Source organism: Diabrotica virgifera, chromosome 7 (genome assembly GCF_917563875.1).
Source record: "Diabrotica virgifera virgifera chromosome 7, PGI_DIABVI_V3a".
Classification (NCBI taxonomy): domain Eukaryota; kingdom Metazoa; phylum Arthropoda; class Insecta; order Coleoptera; family Chrysomelidae; genus Diabrotica; species Diabrotica virgifera.
In genome coordinates this window covers 106,136,770-106,162,517 of record NC_065449.1, presented here as the reverse complement: position 1 = coordinate 106,162,517, position 25,748 = coordinate 106,136,770, and the positions used below count along the sequence as shown (strand labels likewise).

Genomic DNA, 25,748 nt, shown 5'->3' with positions numbered 1-25,748 from the left:
CACGTCAACGTAGTCGCATATGCAGAGTATTGATATGGTAGCGTATCAAGCTATCAGTTTATTAGAAAAATCGGAAATTCATTTTAAGTCTCTCGGAAATGATTTAAAATTCCAGGGCTATTTGACAGACGCAAAAGTGCTCATCAAAGTTAGATATTAAGAATCCAGAAAGGAGGCTGAAGATGAAAGTATGGACCCAGATCCAGAGACACGATATAAAGTTGACTTCTATTTAAAAATTATAGACACAACCGTTAATGAATTAAGTGATAGATTTCAGCAAATTAGCCATAATGAAATTTTTGAGTTTTGGTTATACTAAGGGGGAGGGGCGGCGGTCGCCGATCTTGCCCAGGGCGGCAAAATCCCTAGGGCCGGGCCTGTCAATAGCCTAATTGTATAATCTTCAAAAACAAAGATAGAAAATGATAAAAAAAGCACAACGAACAAGAAAGAATCCAATCGATAATATTTCTTACGAAGACGAAATTATAAGATTCCTGGAGGCAATAAACATAGATTATGTGTATGTCGAAAAGCTCGAGGACAAATTACTACAATAAAAGCTATCAATAAACCAGAGAAAAAGTGCAATCAAATCGAGGAAGGGAAGACAGGAACAATCAGTCAAGAAAATCCACAAGGAAAAGAAAAAATTTTTCCTGTAGTTGGTTGTGTACCATCAATCACAAAAATTGGAAAAAAATCCTTTGTAAATGGGATAAAATTTTATTTAAAGTCCCTTTAAGCGCTACATCACAGAACGTATTCCATTTTATTAAAAATCATTATCAGTGTTAAAACAGGTTAGATGCCAGCTGAGCCACCAAAAAAATACTAGGGTAAAAAACCCTTTAAATGTTATATGGTTGCATTAAAGATGCATACTTGATTAAAACTCCATAATATGGATATAGATAAAATAGAATAGTGCCCTTAGGTAAGGTATGGACCTTCCCAACACGTGGGATGTAAATTGAGTTGGTTACATTAAATTGTTTTAATGTAACCAACTCAAAATTATTTTCATCGAATATTGTTTCAGTTTCATGCAGACAGTCAATGTTGATACCTTTTGACATAGATAATGTAAAATGGTATTTCCTGTAAACAGACTCATAATACGATACAGGCACTCATTTACCATAGGTGTCCCTTACTACAGGTAATTAGTATAATTTATAGGTATTAAAATTATTAAAATTAAATATGATACAAATACCCTAATATACAAAATACCCATTCTTAATTTTATTCTTTTTGGTTACTTCAGTGATCCCTTTCAGCCTTCTTATTTTCTCCACATCTACTCGTTCTTCCGTTTTATTTTTAACTGACTAACAACCGCCAGTTCCGGAGATAAAGTAATAAACGTACCTCATACCTGGTCTTATGGCAGTTTTACAGAATTTCAGTTTCATTGGAATCTTTCTGTCACATAACACATCACTCGCTTTCGTCAAATTTATTTATCCTATATCCTGTTTCCTGTATGCATCTATATTTATTTTCCATTACTCTGTAATATCACTTCTTCTTCTTCTTCTTGTGTATTCATACCTCTGTCTGTTTATGTGCCACCAGAAAGTTGTCGTACCATCACTTTCGTGCTCTTCCCATTGATCGTCTTCCTATTGGGGAATCGTCTCCCGCCATTTTAGTCGAGGAAATGAAGCTGAAAAAATGGCAAAACCTCGCAATTTTTTCGTCCAGCATCGATTTGTACACAAATTTGGGATTAGGCTCTTTTCACTCTCTAGTTCATTTTCTATATTGAGGCGTTGTACGCCTTTGGTTTTTTAAGGGTGAAAACTACTTCTAATTGTAAAAAATTATAAAATAATATTTTAAACTTTAATGTTGTCAATATTTGTTTCTAATTAGTTACATAATGAGTGTTTTATGCTTTAAGATATACTATCATAATATTTCAACCCTTAAAACCACCCTTCTTGGAGCGATATACAGTATGTCCCTGTAAGTTGTATCCATATGGAAAACTTTTTTATTATTAATTTTACGAAAAAAAGTTATTCTCCATAAAAAGCTCTGCATGGTCCAAAACCTAAGATTCAACCATTAGATATAAAATTTTGTGAATGTTATACGAGGTATGTCAAAAAATTTGAATTTCACTCAAGAGTAAAGTAGCTTTATTTTTCACAATATTGAAAATTGCTATTATGAAAAGTTGTTTGGAATTAAAAACTATATTCTAATATGCAATTACATCCTTCTATTTGAAAAAATCAATTTTTTTGAAAAATTACATTATTTTCAGTTATTTCAATTCTGATAACTTTTATTATTAATTTTACGAAAAAAAGTGATTCCCAATAAAAATTCTGGATAGTCTAAGACCCAAAATACAACCATCTTATATCAAATTTTATCAATTTTATACGAGGTATGTCAAAAAATATAAATTTAGATCAAAAGTAAAGTACCTTTACAGTTCATAATATTTCAATTAGAAGGATGTAATTACATACTGAAACATAGTCTTTAATTCTAAATAACTTTTCATAATAACAATTTTCGATATTGTGAAAAATAAACGTATTTTACTCTTGAGCGAAATTCATATTTTTTAACATACCTCGTATAAAATTGATAAAATTTGACATATGATGGTTGTATTTTAGGGTTTAGACCATGCAGAACTTTTTATTAGGAATCACTTTTTTTCGTAAAATTAATAATAAAAGAGTTTCTGAATTGAAATAACTGAAAATAATGTTAGTTATCCATAATTAAAAAAAAAAATTCAATTAGAAGGATGTAATTGCATACTAGAACATAGTTTTTAATTCCAAACAACTTTTCATAATAGCAAATTTCAATATTGTGAGAAATAAAGCTACTTTACTCTTGAGTGAAATTCAAACTTTTTGACATACCTCGTATAATATTCAAAAAATTTGATATTTGATAGTTAAATCTTAGGTTTTGGACCATGCAGAGCTTTTTATGAAGAATAACTTTTTTTCGTAAAATTAATAATAAAAAAGTTTTCCATATGGTTACAACTTACAGGGACATACATAAAAAATCACTTATCCTAAAAGAATAATTTCGGCTTGCATCGATGTACATAAAAATTTGTGATTAGGATCATCTCATCCTGTACTTCATATTCTATAACATGCTCAAGGGCGTCGATTGTCGATTGTCAAAAATTATATAAAAACGTTGTAAACGTTAATATGGGTAAAATTTGGTTTTGATTGGCTAAAACTAATAATTGTTTTATGCTTTAGGATATAATATCATAATATTTCAACCCTTAAAAACCACCCTTAAGAACATTACAATTTTTATAAGTAGATAATTTAATAGATCTATATAGAAAAAAAGTAGAATTAAAAATACGAATTTACAAATATGTAGAAATACAAATACAAATAGTTTTTAAGTCATCTTCCAGTATACGAACCAGGTCTGTGGTATAGGGCTTTTCATTCACAGTAATTTGTTTCGAGCTTCTGTCATGTGTTACAGAATATTAATATATCTACTTCATATTTTATTGGTATATAACAATGATACAAACCAAAGACGTATGGCGTAGATATATTAATATTATGTGACACATGACAGAAGCTCGAATCAAATGACAATCGATGAAAAACCCTATTATACATGCATTGAAAATGTTCCATAAGCAGACTATTCGAATATTTCGAAAAAAAAAAAATTTGTTTTATAAACATAGCTCCTTCATTTTTGGCGATAAAAAGTTTTTTCGAAAATGATTTTGTAGGATTTTTGAAGAACTATAAGAAGGTGTAAATTAAATTCCGTTAGATTCCTTTCTTTTTAATTGGGGTGGGTTTAAAGGGTTCGAATAAGAGGGTGTTTGCTCGTATATAGAGGTTTTAAACTGCTATATCTCGCTAACTATTCCCTGTAATAAAAATATATGGACATAATTTTAGTTATTAAAAAATCTACATTTTAGTAGTCCATCATTTTTTTCGTATCTCCAGTATTTTCGGAGATATTTTGAAGTAAAAGGTAAAAAATACGAAATTGCAAAAAAACAATTTTTTTTAAACTCCAATTTTTCTAAAATTAGGCCTTTTAAATGGGTCAGACTTCTTGGGTGTATTGACAATACAAATATACAAGGAATTACAGAAAGGTGAAGACCAATTTTTAATTGGTCGGTAATTTTTAATTACTAAATTTTTTTTGATCATAAGTCGCTCTATTTTACTGTTAGAAATTTTTTATTATTATTTTTTGAAAGTTTTAATTGTGTACTTGAAAAAAAATAATTTAAATTTCTTCGAAAAATGCAAAGTTTCCCCGTTATTTGGCTTTGAATATTTCAAATTATGCATTTGACGAAAAAAGCCAACTTTTAACATGCCGAATCTCGGTTTGTATTAGTCTTAAAGATATTATAGAAAAAGATTTTAGTTCGTGTTACTAAAAGGTACAATTTTGATATCTGCAGCTTTTTTGATTAAATGCATATTTTTCGAGGTATTCTCAAAAAACCCTCTAAAAAAGTCGATTTTTCGACGAAAAACTGTTACTTTCAAGCACGAATAACTCGAAAAATATTAGTTTTACGAAGAAAATGTAAAAAACATTTTTTTCTTAGGATCAGTCTTTACATTAATCAACATGGTTAAAGTGCAATATAAAATTCCCACCCCCGAGATGGGGTGGCAACCACCCCCAAGGTTTTAGCGTACAGCGGCATGATATAGAAAATGATTCTTGGGCTATTCCCTACCTTCTGTGATAATTTCAAGTAAATCAATGCTGGACGAAAAAATTGCGAGCCAAAATGCTTCATTTCCTCGACTATTCATGCTACTTTATTTGTTGCTATTTGGCTTATATGGTCATTCTATTCTACTCTTTTATTTCTTACCTAGTGCTTAATGTTGTCTAACTTGTATATCCGTCGTATGTATGTACTTCTAGCTCTGTTCTATAGTGTCTTACCGTCGATTTTTGTAGTGGTTTTTATCTCTGCTGTTTCTAGCATTATTTTTGTTCTATCTGAGTTAGGTTGAGTTCCTGCTGCGTATGTCATTACTGATCTGATCCCCGATATTTTTGTTTCTCCATATTGTTTGATTCAGACAACCTGCGGCTCTGTTTACTTTATTCACTTGATCTTTCACTTATGGAAGGGGGTGAAACTCACACCCTGGGTAAAAGCAGACATCGGCACAATATCACTTATTTTGTTTGACATGTTAGCTACGTGCATGCCAAATTTCATGTTATTCCAAGTGGTTTTTTAAATGTATAAACATTCTCAATTTCTTTGCAAAACGAAAATGCAGCAGCTGCATAATACTCTGGTTAAAGCGGAGAGTGCAGGAAGAGTCTATACCGGTTTCGGAGATCTTTTTCCCCTCATCAGTAAACCCATATCCTCTTCTCTCCGCTTTAACCATTTACCATAGCTTAGGGCCTTCCCGAATTGCAAAGAAAGAAATGTCACGGATCAACTAGGGCCATCTACCGGAAAACAAACTAAGTTATCAATCGAAGCAGCGCAGAAAACGACAATAAATATCGCCTCCGTACCACCAGATTGACAACAGGTGGAATACTTTCTTTGGTTACACCTCCTGAGACTTTTACAATTTATAAGTCATACAGGTGCCGAGAAAATTAAGATGAGAGAATTTTAAATAATTCACAACTCATCTACTCAGCATGGTAAAGCTCCAACAAGAAAGATTCCTTAATACTCAAAAGAGTAAATGAATTAAAAATGTATAAACATTCTCAATTTCTTTGCAAAACGAAAATGCAGCAGCTGCATAATACTCTGGTTAAAGCGGAGAGTGCAGGAAGAGTCTATATCGGTTTCGGAGATCTTTTTCCCCTCATCAGTAAACCCATATCCTGTTGTCAATCTGGTGGTACGGAGGCGATATTTATTGTCGTTTTCTGCGCTGCTTCGATTGATAACTTAGTTTGTTTTCCGGTAGATGGCCCTAGTTCATCCGTGACATTTCTTTCTTTGCAATTCGGGAAGGCCCTAAGCTATGGTTAAAGCGGAGAGAAGAGGATATGGGTTTACTGATGAGGGGAAAAAGATCTCCGAAACCGGTATAGACTCTTTCTGCACTCTCCGCTTTAACCAGAGTATTATGCAGCTGCTGCATTTTCGTTTTGCAAAGAAATTGAGAATGTTTATACATTTTTAATTCATTTACTCTTTTGAGTATTAAGGAATCTTTCTTGTTGGAGCTTTACCATGCTGAGAAAATGAGTTGTGAATTATTTAAAATTCTCTCATCTTAATTTTCTCGGCACCTGTATGACTTATAAATTGTAAAAGTCTCAGGAGGTGTAACCAAAGAAAGTATTCCACCTGTTGTCAATCTGGTGGTACGGAGGCGATATTTATTGTCGTTTTCTGCGCTGCTTCGATTGATAACTTAGTTCGTTTTCCGGTAGATGCGGAAGGCCCTAAGCTATGGTAAATGGTTAAAGCGGAGAGAAGAGGATATGGGTTTACTGATGAGGGGAAAAAGATCTCCGAAACCGGTATAGACTCTTCCTTCACTCTCCGCTTTAACCAGAGTATTATGCAGCTGCTGCATTTTCGTTTTGCAAAGAAATTGAGAATGTTTATACATTTTTAATTCATTTACTCTTTTGAGTATTAAGGAATCTTTCTTGTTGGAGCTTTACCATGCTGAGTAGATGAGTTGTGAATTATTTAAAATTCTCTCATCTTAATCTTCTCGACACCTGTATGACTTATAAATTGTAAAAGTCTCAGGAGGTGTAACCAAAGAAAGTATTCCACCTGTTGTCAATCTGGTGGTACGGAGGCGATATTTATTGTCGCTTTCTGCGCTGCTTTGATTAATAACTTAGTTTGTTTTCCGGTAGATGGCCCTAGTTCATCCATGACATTTCTTTCTTTGCAATTCGGGAAGGCCCTAAGCTATGGTAAATGGTTAAAGCGGAGAGAAGAGGATATGGGTTTACTGATGAGGGGAAAAAGATCTCCGAAACCGGTATAGACTCTTTCTGCACTCTCCGCTTTAACCAGAGTATTATGCAGCTGCTGCATTTTCGTTTTGCAAAGAAATTGAGAATGTTTATACATTTTTAATTCATTTACTCTTTTGAGTATTAAGGAATCTTTCTTGTTGGAGCTTTACCATGCTGAGTAGATGAGTTGTGAATTATTTAAAATTCTCTCATCTTAATTTTCTCGGCACCTGTATGACTTATAAATTGTAAAACTCTCAGGAGGTGTAACCAAAGAAAGTATTACACCTGTTGTCAATCTGGTGGTACGGAGGCTATATTTATTGTCGTTTTCTGCGCTGCTTCGATTGATAACTTAGTTTGGTTTTTTAAAATTTAGAGCAAAAGCCGTGAGTAAACGTTCTATAAACCGTAAGTTTTTGCAATAATTTATTAATAACAAAGTCGGAACGCGGTTTAAGCGTGACACGCGACGCGACACGACTGGTGACAATCGATTTAGTGTATAACAATACTATGAAAAGAAAAAGACTACAAACGTGCTGTAGATAACGCATTTCGAGCTTTTCGGGAATAAACAATTATTTTCTTTTTAACAAAATAAGAACACATTTTGAGTGATCGTGACTAGTCGCATTCGATTCATCGACAAAAAATACAGCAGAGAAGACCTTATCACTATCAATATATTTACAGGGCTTCTAATAATTCCTGAAGAACACCTAATTTCACCATGATTTGTTAATAACAATTAAACGCACCACATTTGGGCTTCCAGACCACTTCCATTGGATTCAGCGACCTAAAAAACCTATAATGCCACCATCAAATCGCGGCGAACTAAAAGTGTCAACGAGACCCCCTATGTTGCGACTAGACTATATGTGTTCAGTGTGAACAGTTGATAAACTTTGCAAACGAATTCGTAGGGAAGTAGTAAGTGTTTTAATACTATTTTATTTACAAATTAGTTTGAGAGGGCTGTTTTTTGTACAGTCCTGAGAACTTGTAGGTGTAAATAATTTTGCAATATGGAACGGACAAATAAAAGACACTTCAGTTATTTATTGAACTATATAGAAACGAAGAATGTCTAAGGTATCCGAAGTCGAAATTATATAAAATAATAAACAGAAAAACTGATGCCCGGAACAAAATTTCTACTGATATGAATTGTGATGTCTCTGAAGTAAAAAAAAAATAACTCCCTTCTGAAATCAGTTAGACGAAAAAGACAAAAAGAGGGCTCTTTAAAAAAGTCAGGTACTGGTACTGACACAATGTATAACTCTACGTGGTTTGCTTTTAAAAGTCTAGTGACAGCGGAGAAAGCGGAGAGTTAGCAGCATCCTTTTTGAGCACTAATGGCATTTTTAAAAAAATTGTATCATTTTTCGAAATGAGGTCCAATCAAATTCAACAAAATTTTAAAATATTCCATAGACATTTGTAACTTGACCTAAATTCAGTCGTTAAATCAGTTAAGAAAGGCATCACCTCCTCTTTTTTTCTTTTGTAACAAATTTGAACACCACACACTCTTCCTTTTTCTCGGAAAGTCCTAACTATAAAACTACGCTTATGATTCCAGTTCATCTGTATCCGACATTGCAGACGGATCATCAACGAATGCGAACGTTCGCTACAATGTAAATGGTCCTACTTTGTAGAAAACAAATAAGCAAGCAAACACTTACCAAATTGTTCGTTCGTTCGTTCGTTTGTGTTCACTTTGGTTTAAATGCACCTTTTGTACGTGGCGTGCGGCGTCTATAGCAAGTGTTTTGTTGACTATGGGACATAAATATAATCAACTTCTAAATTAGAAATAAATCAACGTATAGGTAAAGTAAATACGTACGTAGGTAATCTTAAAACAATTAGACTGGGCTGATTATCGGAGAATAGGCCATTTTTGGGAAAACTTATTTACCAGCAATTTTATTGCTGGAATCGAATCTTATGATTGTATGTATTAATAATATAGGTATGCAAAGTCCGCACAGATAGTGTGCTACTCTTTTTATAAACAAAATGGCGCCCGAAAATCGTGTTTTTTTTTCAATTTTTGCTCTATAACTCCAAAGATTTTAACTTTGCACCAAAAACACTCAAATAAAAATTCACCGCAATTAAATTCTGCATAGAGACGTGTTTTTCCGATTTAATTTGACGAAAACTTTCTCCGGAAAAAGCGGGTTTTTCCAACAAAATCTTTAATTTTCAACTAAACTTTTAGATAAGTAATTGTTAATCAATAATTAAATAACTTGGTAGTATAAAAGCCCTTTTCATATAGATTATAATTCCAGAAGCCAATGAAAATTGAATAAACAGTTTAGCAACAATTGAATTGTTAATTAAAAATTTACGGTCGCTATAATAACGACAATAATTATGATGCATAAGAACAACTATGATTTTTTCATAAAAAGACACTATACCTACCTAATGTACTTTATAGAATTGATATTGGACTATTTAAGCGGCCTCAGGAATATTTTAAAGTTATAAATAATTTTTTGGCTTAAAAACAAATAGAATATCTCGGAAAATATTCAACTAAATTAAATTGGAAAAACTTTATTCGAAAAACAGCGGCAGGGCGCTTCTTTTAAAAGAAAAAACATTTAATTATGATGAGTAGTTCCCGAGATACAACCGGTCAAAGTTCACTGGAATTTACGGCAAATATATAAAGAATAGGATCATAATTTTTAAACCATCACCTTTTTATTTTTGTCTTCTTTCTCTACACCAATTTTAATATCCTTAAAATGCTCATAACATATATTATTATAATAAAAACTATCGATAATACGTGTGAAAATTGCCAAAAATAGCAAAATTCCAATCAAAAATTAGATTGGAGAAAATGTAACCCTCAAAGTTCAAAATCGGTATACGTTAAAAAATGCATTTTCTCGGCTTCCCATGGAGCAATTTCCTTCATTCTTTTTTTGTTCCCAAATAACTCGAGTAGAGCCATCGAACTAACGCATTATTAAATGTCAAACTTGCTTTTGTTTTGTTATAATAAATTAATTTATTTATTATAACACAAAATTTAAATTTGTTTAAATAAAAATTGTTTAAATAATTATACAGCTTTCAAATGAGAATATTTATGTTTTTAACTTTAAAAGGTACACTTGTAGTAAGTTTCTCTAAAAAAAGCCTACAACTGGAAAAAATATGTAGTTTTCTGTTCTTATAAATAAATTAATCTATTATAACAAAACAAAAGCAAGTTTGACATTTAATAATGCGTTAGTTAGATGACTCTACTCGAGTTACTTGGGAACAAACAAAGAATGAAGGAGATTTCTCCATGGGAAGCCGAGAAAATGCATTTTTTTAACGTATACCGATTTTGAACTTTGAGGGTTACATTTTCTCCAACCTAATTTTTGATTGGAATTTTGCTGTTTTTGGCAATTTTCACACGTATTATCGATAGTTTTTATTATAATAATATATGTTATGAGTATTTTAAAGATATGAAAATTGGTGTGGAGAAAGAGGACAAAAACAAAAAGGTGATGGTTTGAAAATTATGATCCTATTGTTTATATCTTTGCCGTAAATTCCGGTCAACTTTGACCGATTGTATCTCAGGAATCACTCCTCATAATTAAACGTTTTTTCTTTTGAAAGAAGCGTCCTGCCGATATTTTTCAAATACCGCTTTCACAATTTAATTTAGTTTAATATTTCCCGAGATATTCTATTTATTTATAAGCCAAAAAATTGTTTATAATTTTAAAATATTCCTGAGGCCGCTTAAATATACCAAATTCAATTCTGTAAAATACATTAGATAGGTATAGCGTATTTTTAGGAAAAGTCATAGTTATTCTTATGCACCATAATTATTGTCGTTATTACAGCGACCGTAAATTTTTAATTAACAATTCAATTGTTGCTAAACTGTTCATTCAATTTCCATCGGCTTCTGGTATTATAATCTATACAAAAAGGGCTTTTACATTTACAAGGGTTTACATTAGCAAGTTATTTAATTATTGATTAAAAATTACTTATCTAAAATTTTAGTTGAAAATTAAAGATTTTGTTGGAAAAACCCGCATTTTCCGGGGAAATTTTTCGTCGAAGTGAATCGCGAAAAACACGTCTCTATGCAGAATTTAATTGTGGTGAATTTTTATTTGGATCTTTTTGGCGTAAAGTTAAAATCTTTGGGCAAAAATTGAAAAAAAGACACGATTTTCGGGCGCCATTTTGTTTATAAAAAAAGTAGCACACTATCTGCGGACTTTGCATACCTATATTATTAATACATACAATAATAAGATTCGATTCCAGCAATAAAATTGCTGGTAAATAACTTTTCCTTGTATTTTGCTTATTAGCCCAGAGTAAATAAAATTTTACGGAATACTCTCGGTATACCCAAATGATACGCCTATTTAAAGACCTAAGGTAAACCTAATCTAAATAGAAAAAAAGTAATTATGTTCAAACGATAACATTTTTCGTTGTTTTATTTTTAAACAGTAATTATTGTTGGTAAATATGTGTGGTAGTAATGTTTTTGATTAGAATGAACAGGTGGAATTCGCGTTAAAATAAAAACACATGATACATTGATGAAAGTATTGTTATATGAGTTAATGTTAGTGACTTGGTTTGATTTTATAAAGTTGATTCAAAGCTGAATGTTTCAGTAATAAATATTGATTCTTCGATTTAGAGCAGGTAACAATAACATTTCTATCAATAATTGAATTTGATTCCATTTTTAAACATGTACTTATTACACCAGGGCGCATCTGCAAAAATATTAGTACATTTGGATGTTGAGAGGCGACTCATATTTTTTGCAGAAATTGCTTGAAAATAACTCATATAATAATATTTGAGTTATCCTCCCACTCAAAAAGGTCCGGAACATCCTTTAAATAATCCAAATGTCAAAAAATTAAGGAAAAATTCGATTTTTTCTTCGTTTTTTTGATTATAACTTTAAAAGTATTCATTTCCGAGAAAAGTTGCATTAATATAAAAGTTTCGTAATTAAATTTTCTACAATATAAGATTGGTTAAAAATTTTAAAAATTGTCACCCTTGTTGCAAAATAGCAATAATTTCGAAAAAAAAAAACCATAAAAAACAAGTATTCACATTTAACGTGTTTCAACCATTTAAGCTACACTTAACCTTCATATTTTACTCAGAAAAACATTATAATATAATAAAACGATACTGTAAATTTCATCAAGATCAGTTCAATAAATTTTGCAAAATATATTTTCCAATCCAGTTTTTGCAAAAAAAAATCATTTTTTCAAAATGTTGCAGGACTGAAAATAAAGCAAGTTGATTTTTTTTTATAAATATAGAACAATGCTGTACCTTTCATTTGCAATTTTGAAAACTAAAATCGGTTTACTACCACGGCGTCAGGAATTTTTTTTAAATAAACATTTTTTGGTGCTACGCGCAGGACAGCGGATACGTTTGCTCTGATTGTGCATTTCAATGCGATAGTTCAACGATTTTAATTTTGCGAATTACAAATGAAAGATACAGTATTCTTCTATATGTAAAAAAATATTAAATTTGCTATCTGCATTTTCAGTCCTGCATAGTGTTGGAAAATTCTCGAGAATGAAAAATCGGAGAATATTCGCGAGAATATTCTTGAGAATATTCTCGATATGGAGAATTTTCTGAGAATGAACCCTATTACGCGCTTAGGGATATTGTTAAAGATGAAATAGGGTATTAAAAATCATGAAATTATATAAAAAATTATGAGACGAAACAACAATGTTCTCTATATAAAAAGATGCAAAAACAACAGAAAAAACAAAATTTGTTTGATAAAAAATGAAATTTATACCTTAACAGCAAATAATGGATATGGTGATCATGAGGACTCAGATTCAGAAACATTTCTATCATTAGCCCTTCCTGGTTATCTACATTCTGCATTTCAATGTACTGATGGGCGGTTGTGGCATTTTGTTTTTCATGAGTCGCCAGCTCAGTCATGGATTGGTCTTTCTCTAACAATTTTAAATTGTGAGCAATAAAAGTTACCTTACCAGCCAGTTCAGCAGTAAGCCGGTTCCTTTTAGAGGAGTGGATAAAACCGTAAGTGCTGAATCCGTCACTGCACTGGATGAAGGCATGCTTAATGTATCAACTGATATTTTAGTTAATTTTGTTCCGAAACATGTACCTTTCCAGCATATCATTGGATCTAGTTTTTCAATTAATTTTACAATGTACGGTTTTCCAAAAAATTCCTCCATAAACCGATAAAGTGCCAAATCTGCCAATATTTCAGTCGAGTCATCACAATATAATGTTGCTAAATTATATATAAACGCGGTCCTCTCAACTGGTTCTTCTCTGCTTAAATGAACACCATTAAACTTAGGATCCAATATATTCGCTGCCAAATGATTTGAATGTATTGGCATTTGGTTGCTTTTAGAGACATACATTTTATTGCTTTTTTTATCTAGTTTCAATAACCTTGAATTTAAAGATAGTTCTCATCGAGAATAGAAAATTCTCGCCGAGAATTTTCTGGCCGAGAATATTCTCGAGAATATTTTCATTTTCGAGAATATTCTCTTGAGAATATTCTCTTCTTACATCACTAGTCCTGCAACATTTTGAAAACATGAATTTTTTATGCGAAAGCTGGATTGCAAAATTTATTTTGTAAAATCTATTGAAGCGATCTTAATGAAATTTACAATATTGTTTTATTATATCTTAAAGCTTTTCCGGGTAAAATATAAAGGTTCTTAGTGTAGCATAAATGATTGAAAAACGTAAAATGCGAATGCTTGTTTTCGCAATTATTGCTATTTTGCAAAAAGGGCGACAATTTTTAAAAGTTTTTTTCAATCCTATATTGTAGGAAATTTAATTACGCAACTTTTATGTCAGTCTAACTCTTCTAGGAAGTGAATACTTTTAAAGTTATAATCCAAAAACGAAGAAAAGAATCGAATTTTTCCTTAATTTTCTGAAATTTTGATTATTTAAACAATGTTCCGGACCTTTTTGAGTGGGAGGATAACTCAATTATTATTATATGAGTTAATTTCAAGCCATTTCTGCAAAAAAATATGAGTCACATCTTAACGTCCATCTCAAAACAGATGCGCCCTGGACTATATGGGGTGGCCAGTTGGTTGTTAAAACCAATGCCAATAAAACACAAACGTACATAATAATATACAGTGTGGAAGGCGCTTACAGAATAACATTATTTTTGTCCTTGTTTTACTACTTAATTAGTCCTAAGCCTTTCTACCTTTAAGTGTAAGGCTGGTGGAGTTGAGTTTTGCATTGTTGTCTGCATGCTTTCCGATCTTGTGTTGCGTTTCTTCAACCTTCTTATGTCAAATGTGTTTGTCTAATGTGTTGATATAACATAACTTTCCAATTTTGTCAAGTTTATCTGTACTCAACAAATTAGATCAAATTATCAGTCATCAAAACACTCACTTATTAATCAATAACTTAGAATTGTACATTTCGCTCATCCGGAAGAACAGTGTCCCAATTCAAAAAACCAAGTTTTTCAGTTGAGATAAAAATAGATTTTTTAGATCTTAGTTTAACTGTAAGTTTTAAACAGTAACTGTTCAAATTTATAAATTAAAAACGAAGAATATGGATAAGCAAATATTTCTAATTGTGTAAGAGGCAAAACCAAAAAAATATGGTATCTGGTTAAACAAAGAAAAAAGATCAGAATTTTGAGTTATGTCTTTTTTCTTTTAAAATATTGGCCACTTTTTTTAAAATTAAAGCAAACTACCTAAGACACTTCTCGAAATACAACGATTTTTGTGATAAATAACGATAAGTTCACGTCGAATGTCAGAGCATAACTGAAAAGTGTCCTTGTTCCGGAATAAAAGTATTCATTTTACCATCAAAGTAATAATTACACTACCGCCATCTTTCGAAATTGGAAGTGAACATAAATATGTGACATTTTTCCTGATAAAAGTATAGGATATTTGGAGTCAATTTAACAAAATAACTCGATTTATGCATTTTTTGAATTGTGTCACTTTTCTTCCGGATGAGCGATTTCTGTACATATTAAACAAATTCTGATACCCTAGACGTATTTCGTAAAAGGCCTTTTTAATAATTCTAAGTCTATTACCACTTCTGTAAGATCCTGATGTGTTGCTGCCTGCATAACTCCTAGTAGTCTAAGAGCTAGAGGCGAGAAATCATCGTCATAAGTAATATGGAGTTTGGCATGTGAAATGTGTCTATTGTATGTTGATAATTATGACCCCTTTCAGGCTGACACCTCAGTGGATACAGGGAGTAGCAATAAGGGATGAAAGGGGAAAGTTAACGCAGTCATTAAAGGTTTTCACCTCCTATTTTGTTAAACCTCCATCGATTTACATGAAAATTGGTGAGTAGTTAGAGCATACCTCAAGAAATAAAGCTGATATGGTGCCAACGTGCGCTTTTACCCTGGGGTGGATGCCACCCCTTCTCAGAGGTGAAAACTATTTTATTAAAAATAACCCCACTAATCGATAGAGGGACAAATTTTAAGCAAAATTTATTACCTTTAATTATTAAAATAAATCAATACTTTTTGAGTTATTAAAGATCAAAGATTTGAATTTTTCGTGAAATAAATGCATGATGTAAAGCGGTTTTTCGTAAATAATTCAAAAACTTTAAGTTTTATCAAAATAGTTATGATTACCAAAATTGAAGATAATAAAAAATAAAAGAGATTTCTTATTCGAAAAACCTTTGAGAATTAATAAAAAGTGAGTTATAGGTGATGGAATGTATATTTTTTTTCGGCTAGTACCCAAATCTATGTATTCAAGCTCAAATAACGGGAAAACGGTGCATTTTATAAAATATATTTACTGAACACTTGTCAAAGTACTTAGAAATATGTATCAAATGAGCTCCCGGAAAAGTTGATACCGTTAAACATTATGCTACAAACATGTTTCAAAGTTTAGGCTCCAAAAATTTGGAGCTTAATTATTATAGTATTTATATAAGTTTTTAAAATTGTTTTAAGACATTTATATAAAATATAGCAAAAATGTATTTGAATATTATGTCAAATGTGTCCACTATTGGACACCCTCAGTTTCTGTACATATTCAGTTTATACAGGGGCGGTTCTAGACCAAAAAAAGTGGGGGACAAGGGAACACAACCGGTGAATAAACAAGATCACGTGCCTTTTTAACGAAAATTATAGTAAAAAAGTACTGTAAAAACTGAAGGGGGGGGGGCACCTGCCCCCTGCCCCTGGCTAGAACCGCCACTAAGTTTATATCGATAGAAAAAATTCAATTAAATATCGAAATAATATAAAAATAATATTTTAGTAACATACATTTAATTAATGATAATATGTTCTTTTTATCTTTCGTAACTTCACGCATGTGCTCTTAAATTGACGCTATTGTATAGGTACTTGCTACTGTCATTTCGGAGTCGGCGTTTGTATTGAATATATCCATCTCAATCTGAGCTTTATCAACATCTTTTACGAGCACGATACATTACAAGTATTTGGTTGAACGCCTATAAAAAAAATCCAACAGATCTGGTTATTGAACAAAATGGTTGGGAACTTGCTGAAGATAACACATATAAATTCAAGTGGTATAAAGGGCCTCAAATGCCAGAGATTGTTAGAGATATTCTTTTTGAGAATGAAACAGACGATGAGATGGATGATGAGCAAGCTGATGATGACATTCATAATAGCGAAAGTGATGAAAATAATTATGATAGCGATTTTAGTGAATGTGACAGCGAAAGTGAAAAATAAATAGTATTTCAACGAAAATTTTGATTTCGTTTATAAATTCGCAAGGTCCGTTCGTTCGTTCCTTCGTTGCCTTCCCTTCAATATCTGGAGCTTATGTACCGATGTCAATGTAGTGTTGTCTCCTGAATCCAAATCTGAAAACGGCATTTCGATATCTCAAACCATCTTCGAGATAACCGACCTCAAAGACAAGTTGCATCTCGGGACAGCAATTTATGATTTTTTAGCAATTTTAGATAGCGATATAATTCTACAATGGAGACACTGTACGTAAAAATGTTAATGAAAATTTCATATTATTTCAAAAATATATTACTTCATATAAACTGTAAAAGAATTGAAATATCAAATAAATAAATATTACTTATTAATTTTAATGTAAGTAATGTTAAATGGCAGGTTACAAATTTTTGGTGCTGTCTACCCAATGATTTATGTATTATGTACAGTAATCCCTCGTTATCCGCGGACTCATCAACCGCGGTTTCATTTATCCGCGGTTACGGTATCTGTTGAATCATTAATGAGAATGTTTTATTATTTTTATATATTTTTTATAATTTGACCAGTCGCGTTAAATTACTCATGATACGCCACTGGCGCTTGTTCTTAGTAGTAATACTATGGCAATCAGTTTATAGTTTGGAAGGTTTAAAATACCGTCGAATATATTTCTTTCTATGTACTAATATACGTATCCAAATGGGGATTATATGTCATAATATGACATAAGAATATTATTCTTCTTTGGATCGTGGATCCCTCGCCAACCACGGTTTCACCAACCACACCTTTCTCTTCGGAACGTAACCCCCGCGGTTGAAGAGGGATTACTGTATATTATATTGTATAATATACAGTGTGTCTACTTAAGTTGGACACATATATTACGGGACACTTTTTTATTTTTAATTTTACGAAATAAAGTTATAATTCATAAAAAGTTTTGCATCGTCTAAAACCTACGATTCAATCATCAGATAGCAAATAATTTTATCTATATTATAGGAGGTATTTTAAAAAAAATGAATTTCGCTCAAGATTAAAGTACCTTTTTTTCACACTGTTGTAAATTATTGTTACTACGAAAAATTGTTTGGAATTAAAAACTGTGTTTTAATATATGCAATAGTTGTTATTATTATAATTAAATAATTAATAATTATTATAATAATGTAACTATTATCTACATTCTTCTAATAAACAGAAAATTTTTAATTTTTTTTCTCAAATTAGAGATACCTACCAATCATCATTTTCATTTATAACTCTTTTATTATTAATTTTACGAACAAAAATTATTCTTCATAAAAAGATCTGCACGGTCTAAAATCCAAGATGCAATCATAAACATAAGATTATATAAAATTGTATCGATTTTAATCGATGTGTAAAAATATGAATTTCGCTCAAGAAATTCGCTCAGTAAAGTGCCTTTATAGCTCACAATATTTAAATAGTAGGATATAATTGCACATTAAACATAATTTTTAATTCTAAACAACTTTTCATAATAGCAATTTTCCATATTGGGAAGTTAAAAACAAAGTTTTCGTTGTAATAATGCTCGCATTTTTAACTTGTTATATTTAAATTGTAATAAGACGAACATGATAATAAATTATAATCCTAACTTCATTCCCGAAATTCCTTTAAAAATTATTCTGTTAACAAATTTCAAAATAAATATATAAATAGCGTATGTTTTAATTTTCACTTTTTCCTAAAAACTCGAAAGGGTTCTCTTATTTTCATCATCACTTGCTTAGCTTTGATGTTATAAACTTCATCTGGAACTCACTTGATAGGTATTCTTGAGTACTTTGACAAGTGTTCAGTAAATATATTTTATAAAAAGCACCGTTTTCCCGTTATTTGAGCTTGAATACTTAGATTTGGGTACTAGCCGAAAAAAATTTACATTCCATCACCTATAACTCACTTTTTATTAATTCTCAAAGGTTTTTCGAATAAGAAATCTCTTTTATTTTTTATTATCTTCAATTTTGGTAATCATAACTATTTTGATAAAACTTAAAGTTTTTGAATTATTTACGAAAAACCGCTTTACATCATGCATTTATTTCACGAAAAATTCAAATCTTTGATCTTTAATAACTCAAAAAGTATTGATTTATTTTAATAATAAGAAGTAACAAATTTTTCTTAAAATTTGTTCCTCTATCGATTAGTGGGGTTATTTTTAATAAAATAGTTTTCACCTCCGAGAAGGGGTTGCATCCACCCCAGGGTAAAAGCGCACGTTGGCACCATATCAGTTTTGTTTCTTGAGTTATGCTCTAACTACTCACCAATTTTCATGCAAATCGATGGAGGTTTAACAAAATAGAAGATGAAAACATTTAATGACTGCACCAACTTTCCCCTTTCATCCCTTATTGCTACTTCCTGTATCCACTGAGGTGTCAGCCTGAAAGGGGTCATAGTTATCAATATACAATAGACACATTTCACATGCCAAACTCCATATTACTTATGACGATGATTTCTCGCCTCTAGCTCTCCGTCTATGGTACCTATTTATCATTTGTCATGTTCATATTTATTTAATCATCACATATTTCACAATTTTACATTTATGTTCGAATATTTCTAACAAAAATATATGGATATTTGATAATGTTTTATTTTCCACATCATCATAAACTTTAAATTCGTTGGCTGAAGTAACAAAATAGTTCATAACGTCGCATTGACAATCTGTCACTGGCATACTTCTAAAGTTCTTTCACCTTTCAGTTCAGTTGACACTCAATTTTCAATATGTGAGGTACATTCCTTGCGTATCACATCCACGTTTTACTATTTTAGGGCATAACATTGATGATGGATTACCTATTAATCCGAAAACGTTTTGTTTTGTGATGTAACCCTTATTGGGGTCTTCTAAATATACCTTTTACAAAGGATCTTGTATTTTTGTGTTTTATGGTATACAGCCAGCTACAGGAATTTTATGTTCCTTGTGGATTTTTTCTAATTTCAATCCTTTCTTCTCGACTTCTTTCTGATTTCATCTACCCACATAACTCTTGGTCTTCCTCTTTTGTTTTTCCCCTGCACTCTTGTTTCGAACACTTGTTTTGTTAGTCTCTCGTTCGACATTCTACACACATGTACAAACCATCGAAGTTGTGCTTCTAGTTTTAGGTTTTGTCTGAAGGTTTCGTTTCGTATTTTGCCTGTCCTCTTTCTGTTTGCTATTTTCCCCAGGAACCTAATTTCCATTGCATTCACCCTGGTCTTAAAAAATTATAAAAACGCTGAGACTAAGTCGATTTTTATATATAAACGTGCGCTTTTCAAACATAAATTTTAATATACAGGGTGATTTACGCAAACCTAGCATGGTCCATAAGCTTTATAATAATGGTGAAATTTTTAATAATGGAATATAATAATGGAATAATGGTGAAATTTTGAAATTATTATTAAGTGTAAAAACCACTTATGTAATAAAATTGTTTGTCTCCTTATTTTAGAAAACAATAAAAAATGCTGGTACACGTCAACTTGCAAATTTAAATGTGCTCCTTTTAAACATAAATATAAATATACAGGGTGATTCACGCAAGTCTAGCATGGTCCATCACCTTTACTTTTAATGAAATACACTGTATATATTTTTAAAGCTGCTTAACACACTATAATTATTACGTATGGTCTAATTATGAATATAGAAGATGAAATTTAGAAATTATTTATTAATTTCGTCAAAGGTATTAAATACAAAACGCAATACAGGGTGTTTCATTGGGAAACGGAAATACTTTCACGGTGAATAGAGGTCACCGAGCCTGTTCTAGATATACTACACTTTTTGCCCTGTCGACTTTTATAACCGAGTTACAGGGTGTTTTATAGATTTTGCCCATTTCTTTCCTAAGCCATAACTTAAGAACCCCCCTGTATATTTTTTTGATATATGGTACACATATGTCTCATTCAAAATCCAAACGACCGACATACTAACCATAAGAAAAATCCAGATTCAGATTAACAAAAAATTATAAAGTATTTGTGATCTTAAAAAAACACTCTGTATATTCAAATTTTGAAAATCTGTTTGCATATTTGAAAATAGCACAAAAAAGTAAGTTTAATGGTTCGCTTCAATTTTTCGGCCAGACAATTTTCTGACTTTAATTTTGACATTATATTGAATTTTTTAAGAACTCTTGACATTAAAAAGCAGGTATTATTAACTTTTAGTTACAAATTATTAAAGTTAATGAATAAATACTCATTTTAAAAATAATCAATAATTATTTACCACATTGAAACGACCCGATTACTAATGACAAGAAAAATCCAGGTCCGGATTAACAAAAATATATAAAATAATTGTGACCTCGAACCAACACCCTGTATATTGAAATTTTGAAAATTTGTCAGCGCATTTTAAGAGAGCATAAAAAACTGTGATTAAAGGTTCATTTTAATTTTTTCGCCGTTGATTTAATTACATCAATTTTGAAAGTGTATTGAAATTTTAAAGAACTCTGAGATTAAAAACCAGGTATGTATTATTAACTTTTGATAATTTGATGTTAATGAATCAATACTTATTTTAAAAATACTTAATACTTATTTACTACGCTGGCTTCATGGATTCTCTTGATTTGTAGCTGTATGCACATCATTAAAAATTAGAATTGCAAGAATTGGGATATTTTAATGATTTACTAAAGAATTAAAAAAGCAGCTATATTTACTCAAAAATATTAGATTAAACAATTCAACAATTTAACATAAATTAAAAATATTTGAACTATAACAGTTGCTCAAAATATCCGCCATTTTGTTCGATGCATTTCCTTGCTCGTTTTAAAAGATTTCGAATCGATTTTCTAATTACATTGGAATTGTTCTTCATTTTTCTGGCAGCTTCTTCTGAGCTTGACAGAATTAATCAATATTATTTCAAAATTGCCGTAATTAAATTACCTGCGCAAAAATTTGACATGCACCTTTTAACGCAGTTTCTTATGCTCTTTTAAAATACGCAAACAAATTTTCAAAATTTCAATATACAGGGTGTTGTTTCAAGGTCACAATGACTTTATATTTTTTTTGTTAATCCGGACCTGGATTTTTCTTGTCATTAGTAATTGGGTCGTTCCAATATGGTAAATAAGTATTGATTATTTTTAAAATTAGTCTTTATTCATTAAATTTAATAATTTAGAACTAAAAGTTAATAATATCTTCGTTTTAATGTCAGAGTTCTTAAAAAATTCAATATAATTTCAAAGTTAAAGTCAGAAAATTGTCTGGCCGAAAATTGAAGCGAACCATTAAACTTACTTTTTTGTGCTCTTTTCAAATATGCAAACATATTTTCAAAATTTGAATATACAGGGTGTTGTTTTAAGGTCACAATTACTTTATAATTCTTTGTTAATCCGGACCTGGATTTTTCTTATGGTTAGTATGTCGGTCGTTAGGTTCTGAATGAGACATATGTGTACCAAGTATCAAAAAAATATACGGGTGGTTCTAAAGTTATGGCTTAGGAAAAAAATGGGCAAAATCGATAAAACAGCCTGTAACTCGGTTATAGAAGTCGGTAGGGCAAAAATGTAGTATATCTAGAACCGGCTCGGTAACCTCTATTCACCATTAAAATATTTCCGTTTCCCAATGAAACACCCTGTATATTGATACTTACTTTAGAAATTTAATGTCGTTATATAGCTTATTTAAAAATAATATCCTTATTTAAAGTGAGATAAATTGTTAATTTCAAAATTGTATGTATTTAAAGTCTTGACGAAAATTATACATATTTTTAAAATTTTACCTTGTATTATTTATAATAGACCTACATAATACACTTTTTCGAGAGGTTATTAAGTAGCCTCTAAAAACATCAAAATATACAGGGTGTTTCATTAAATTAAAGATCATGGACTAAGTTAGCCTTACGTGAATTACCCTGTATATTTAAATTTGTGTCTATAAAGCGCCTGTTTAAATTTAAAAGTTGACGTATCTTAATGTGCGTCGTCTACAATTTTCTAAAATAAGGACACAAACAAATTTATTCCATAAGTGGTTTCCATACTTTATAATTTCAAAATTTCACCCTGAATTATTCATAATACAGCCTACATGATACAGTTCGTAGAAATCAGGCTGTTAAGCAGCTGATAAAAATATAAAAATATACAGGGCGTTCCGTTAAAAATAAAGCTTTTGGACTCTGCTCGGCTTGCGTGAGTCACCCTGTACATTAATTTAAAGTTATTTTTAAAAAGTGAATAATATGTATATATAAAAATCGACGGTTTACAGTGTTTCTTATAATTTTTTAAAATAAAAACAGAAATAATTTTATTCCATAAGTGCCTTCCACCCTATAAATTGTAAAATATTATTTTATCTACCATATGTCATATTATGTATAAATGTCAAAGTTCTAAAAGTTGTAGAATATAAATGAATTCCAGTGACGAAGAGTTATAGTTTTTTTATTTGTTTATCGTAGATAAAATATTGTATGAAACTCTGCGTGAAGTACTTTTTGCGAACTTACGCGATGTTATAGCACTCGCTCCGTTGTCGCTCGTGCTCTAAAAATCGCGTGCGTTCGCAAAAAGCATACTTCACGAACCGTTTCATAAATAACTGTTATGAACTCTGTTTTTGCATAAATAGTTTTGTTTTTTATAAATGCTACAAATTATCAATTTTTGCGCTTTTGACACTGAAATCATGTATATTGTTGTGTTGTCAACATTGGTACAAATCAGCAATTAGGCTTCGGTTATTCAGAATTTATTAATGTAGGCTTTCTTCTTCTTTTTTTGGATAGACATAACTCTATGATCACTTTTAGTAAATAGGGATCAAAATTAGTCTGCTCATGTAGCCTTCTGTCGTTTTTATTAGTTCGTTCATCTCTTTCGTTGGTCCTCTAATCGTTCTCAGTATTTCTTTTTATGTTCTGTAGATGTCGTGTTTCATTTCTTTTGAGAAGCTCTGCCAGTGTTCCCTTTTTATTTGTCTGGCTAAGGTGTCCGTTTCATTTTGGATTCGTTTATTGTGGTTCGATGCCTGTGGTCTGTAATTTAAAAAGATTTTCTTTTTTTCTTTACATTTTACCTTCACTTCCTCTACAAACCATGAGATTTTCCTTTTTGGTATGTCAGTAAAAGTCAACACTGACTGGGATAATTGCAGGGTGCATCGAGTAGCCCTGCAGTTACCACAGTCGGTCCCAACCCGGATCAAATGTGAAGGGTGAATATCAAGGTTAGCAATATAACAAATCATGAAATCGAATACTGCTGAGAGAAAGAATGTGAAGCCTCGGAACCGGATTGATAATATGAAGACAACCACAGCAAGAGATAAGGAAAGGAGAAAAATATCCAAAACCAGATGGGAATTACTACATAGAATTCAGATCGATCCTCACCAAAAAAGACCAAGAAATAACCCAAGTGCTGAAACAGAAACAAACAGACATACGAGTATGCGCTCTACAGGAAAAAAAAGAGGAAATTGAGCATCAAGCCATGCCACATTGTTTGATTTGCTTGTCTAGATAATGTTTAGAAGAAATGCGTTCAATGTGCTTCCCCGTTTAGGATTTTGTCCTCTTCAGGGTTTGAGGTGAATGTATTGTGTTGGCAGCAAAGCAAACAGTCCGAAAACCACACCGGGGCAAGCGCCGTGTCCTGGTGTTCTTGGATCCTGGGTTATGCCAGACGGTGTTGTCCAGAAGGCCAGAAGTCAACAGAGAAGAAAGTTTGATGGATTGTTGTTGGTTCCATAGACATTTACGTGTACTGTCCGTGCTTTGCTTTCGACCAAGCTCCCTAGAAACCATTGTACAACGACAGGCGAACCTGCGTCCCTCGTCGGCGGTCAGGAGGTGGCTTTGAGCGCAGCGTGGACAGTGAGCGTTCGAGTGGAGAAAATAGTTGCGGCTATTTTCTTGGGACGAACAGGTATAATTGTGCAATGAAGTTGGGAAACCGCAAAAAACCAACTTCTCCCTGTTCGGGGTAAGGAAGAGGAAATGTTAGAGGTGGGTACGGAAGGCTAACGGGGTAGCCTCAAGGATGTTTTCGTACTCTACCGGGAGTTCGTCAATGCATGTTTGCATTAGAGCGGACGGTACGTGAATCTTTTTGCGTTTGGGCTTTCGGTAGAGTACGTGGCCGGAAGATGAACAGGAACATTTGAGAGATTAAATCAAGATTAGGTGAATACTTATATACTAATCTACAGTGGAGTAGCAAAAGAAAACAGGGACAAAGAAGGTGTAGCCTTACTGCTACACCAAACATATCAAAATCACATCAAAGTGTCTCAATATATATCATACAGGATCGTAAAAATATTGATAGGAATGAAGGAGGAAGATATGAACGTTATCAGAGTATACGGTGCAGAAAACAATAATAAGCCTCAAACATTAAGGGAAACATTTTATGACGAATTTCATGTAGTATCATGATCAAATAAGAGGGAAGATTTTAATGCTCGAATAGGCAACTAAGTAATAACTGGAATTAAATAAAAACAACGAGAATGTTCTAAATAAAAATGGAGAACTGTGGATAAACTTCTGCACGAATAACTAATTTAGAATAAACAACACATTTTGTGGCCAAAAAGATCAACATAAATATACGTTCAATACCACCCGTGGACAAAGAATTATGATAGATTATTCCATCGAGGTATACATCCATAAAAAATATTCGATGTTTTAAAATGTCTGGAAAATTGGGTGCAGGAAGAAAACCTGTTTTTTTCCGAGAAAAAAACAGGAAAAAATAGAAAAATACGGAAAAATTGACATTTGTTACAAAATACTAAACAAATTCTCCATCCCGTATTAAAATCGATAAATTAAGTAGAATTCGATAGAGCTATATTATCGGAAGTGCCTTTT

The 25,748-nt window shown here is 31.6% G+C and overlaps 1 protein-coding gene across 3 annotated transcripts in view; it reads left to right on the top strand.

Moving 5' to 3' along the window:
* LOC114336377 (equilibrative nucleoside transporter 3) overlaps positions 1-25,748 on the top strand; it is a 180,433-nt gene that overhangs the window by 20,207 nt on the left and 134,478 nt on the right. The window contains exon 1 of one of the 3 annotated variants that reach the window (XM_028286735.2): positions 11,536-11,703. The exons of the other annotated variants lie outside the window; for them this stretch is intronic. The gene's annotated coding sequence lies outside the window, so the exon portion shown is untranslated. Of the gene's footprint in view, positions 1-11,535; positions 11,704-25,748 lie in introns of those variants that run through there. 3 annotated transcript variants of the gene reach the window in all.